The sequence below is a fragment of the Pygoscelis adeliae genome, unplaced genomic scaffold, assembly GCF_000699105.1.
Source record: "Pygoscelis adeliae isolate BGI_AS28 unplaced genomic scaffold, ASM69910v1 Scaffold15, whole genome shotgun sequence".
Classification (NCBI taxonomy): domain Eukaryota; kingdom Metazoa; phylum Chordata; class Aves; order Sphenisciformes; family Spheniscidae; genus Pygoscelis; species Pygoscelis adeliae.
In genome coordinates this window covers 6,196,824-6,200,193 of record NW_008824988.1, presented here as the reverse complement: position 1 = coordinate 6,200,193, position 3,370 = coordinate 6,196,824, and positions in this window count along the sequence as shown.

Here is a 3,370-nt window from a genome sequence, read left to right as displayed (position 1 = left end):
TGCTTCAGGCTCATGAGCTAAAAGTCATACGCGCATTTAAGTGCTTTTCTGGATTGGGGCCAAAATGCTTAGCACTCTGCAGGGCTGAGAACTTAAATTAGTCTCTTTGTGACAGTGAAATACAAAGCTTCTAATTTTAACTGCAACACCATCATAACAGAAAGAGATATTACGGTTTTATTTTTTCATGCTTGCGAGTTTTCCATTATTATAGTACAATTTCCAGATAATTCAATCTTTATCTGCTTTCACTGGGAATTTAAGGTTATAGAAAATAGCAGAATGGAAAGGCTAGTGTTGATATATGAAGAGTGCTAGAAACCCTAGTAATGTGGTGGGGTTATTTTTGATAATGAGCTATTCCATTGGTAAAGCAAATTAGTGCAACCATGTATTTTTGTCCTACTGTGAGAGCAATTATGTAGCATATCTATTAGGAGACATAAAAAATATTTTTGACAGATGGTATGGCTGTGAATTAGGATTTATGAAGATTATTGTATGTCTGGTGTCCAGGACACCTGGGATTATTAAATTGATGTAAGAAACAACAACAACAAAAAATTACATTTCTGGTAATAGCTGCAGTGTTTTGTATCTCCCTACTGTCACCTTAAGCAGCAGCTCGTGTTTATTTGATATTGCACTTCTTGATAATCTGACATGTGCTCTTTAGCCAACAGTTGTCAGCAGATTTAATGGGTGAAAACTGTACCACTAAGTGTATTAACATAAACTACCAAACATGAGAGCTGTCTTTAGATTGTAAATTAAGATTTTTCTCTTGCTGTGTGCTCTTTTTTTTTTTTTTTTTTTTCTTTATAGTCCTGTTTCTCCCTCAAATACTTAATAGCTATTGCCTTCTGTCTAAGGAGCTTGTTATACTTTTTCTAGGGCAAGAGAAAATCCCCCAAGGGATTGCTTAAGCCATAATTATCTAATTTATACGTTGTCATTATAGCCACTCTTAATTATATACCTTGCTGTGATACTTATCATCATAGGACATAGTTTTCTTCATGAATTGCAATAGTTCTGTTATGGTTCTTGTGCCCTTTCTTTTCATAATTTGCTGCTATAAACTGAGAACGTAGCGGATAGATAGAAAGCCCGTGTTTCCTGAAGTAAATTTAACATTATCTATGGTTTTCTGCATATAGATTCTGGTGTGCACTGTTTTGGGCAAGTATCTAAATAAATTAGAAAAAATATTTTAATATCTGAATTGGCAGATAATATCCTCATTAAATTGATCCTTTGTAAAGCTGCTATGTAAGGATTCTGAACAGAGGTAAATAACAGTTTCCTAGGTATCTGGTTAGGGGTCATATTAGTCAATTGGAAAGACAGAAATACTATGAGATATAAAATATCAAGGAAGAGATAATGGGAGTTCTGAGTGCACAGAGGAGGGGAAAAAATTAATTTAATTTTCTTTTTACTCATCTAGAGAAATTAGCAAATATTGCTGAAGTTGATAGACTTTTAAGACATCCTTTTGAGCAGATCACCTGATATAGTTCCAGGGCATGAATAATGCTAATGTTCTCTTTTTTTTCTTTTAAAAAAATAAATAAAATTAATTGGTTCTTCCAGACCTATTGTTGCCCAGTTTTTACTAAAGCTTGGCTGTGTGGATTATTTTTACAAGTTACTGGAAAAGGAGCTATTACTGATCATGTCTCTGTTCAGTCACCCAACTCTTCATTTATGGTTCAGAGGGTCCCATATTTAAAATCTCGAGAAGGGTTTTCTGGTGATAATTTACTGCATCATTTTAAATTCCCTACATTTGCTTTAGAGAAGGTGGTTTATATTTCAAAATTACTGGCCAATGTTTGTGATTAGTTTGCTTCATTTTGACAAAATATAATGTCTATAGAAAATGTCGTTGCTTAGATTGGCTTTTTTTTTAAGCTCTCATAAGGTAGAATTCTAGTCATGGCCTGGTTAGATTAATTGCTTGTCATATGTCATATTAACTCCAAGATCTTCTTTTTCACCTATAAAGCCCTTAAAGCATGTTAGTCCATATTTTCTCTGTTCTTAATTGGGTATGTAAGCAATAATCACTTAATGAAATTATCCACTCTTAGCAGGGACTGGAATAAGTCTGCAGCAGGTCATCAAGCGTGTACTTTTCACGGAATGCTGGTACCATCAGAAGAAAGATCTATTGTGTATGATCATAAAGCTATAGGAAGTGAACTTTTAACATTACCTTTAAAGAAGGATGACTACTTTTCAGTGTTGGTGGCTGCAATGGACATCAACTTTCTTAGCTCCCTCCATCCTTTGCATGTATAGTAAATAGCTGGCAGTTCTTTGGGGGATCCGTGTGCAGCCACAGATCGAAAGTCTGTATGAAGTAGAGCTGCCATATGATAAGAAGAGCACAGTATATGGCTGTCATCTTACTGAGAACAAAGGTAAATAGCCCAGTCAGCTAAAAAAGTCAACTATTACATATTGCAACTATTACTATGCAATCTAAAGCTTCATTATATTGTAACGTTCATATTGCTATCTGTTTGATAATTGACCAAAATATTTAAGAGGTCTTTTCATATTAGGAAGACCTCCAGAACATATGGACCAGTGGACTTCTGTCTGCCCTCAACAGTTGGGCAACTTGGTGGGGAGGGGGTGTGTGTATGTACATATCATATGTAAATATATTAGGTATACATACATACACACGTGCTTCTGCACGTCGCAAAGGATGAGTTGCTATGGCCTCATAAACAACATTTCATAAATTCTGATTTGTGCCATCTGTTGACCCAGGGTAACCAGTAAGACCTGGGGGTGTCTTGTAAGACTCTCACCTTGTAGGGTTTTTTTCAATTCTAAAAGTGAATAGTTAGACTTTTTCTCTGTGTAACATGATACACAGCTGGGGTTATTTCAGATACTTAGTAATCATAGTAACGTCAAGAATGTTATGTTTTTCTTAAAGGGAAGTATTATATTTTTAGATATAGGGAACTGGAGTAGGAATTGAGAGATGTGAATTAACGTGGTTGTTACCAACTTCCTCTCTGAACTTAGAAAACAGTTCATTTTCAAAAAAGTAATGCAGCTCTCTCTTACAAAGCGTTTTTCTATAGTACTTTGCAAGTGTGAAATACTGATAAACGCTTTGTTTAACTTCAGTTGAGATTTCATTACAACAAGAACTGAGGAAGCCTTACAGTCCTTTAAGATGGGACTTGAATGTTCTGTTTGGTCAGCAAATACACATAAACACAACAGATGGATTGGAGCATCCGTCCCTACCACAGCCCTGCCTGTGGAATCCGGAGTCAGTGCTGTGGTCGGTCTGTATGATTGGCGAGGTTTGAGCAATGGAAGAAAAAACCACCTCCTG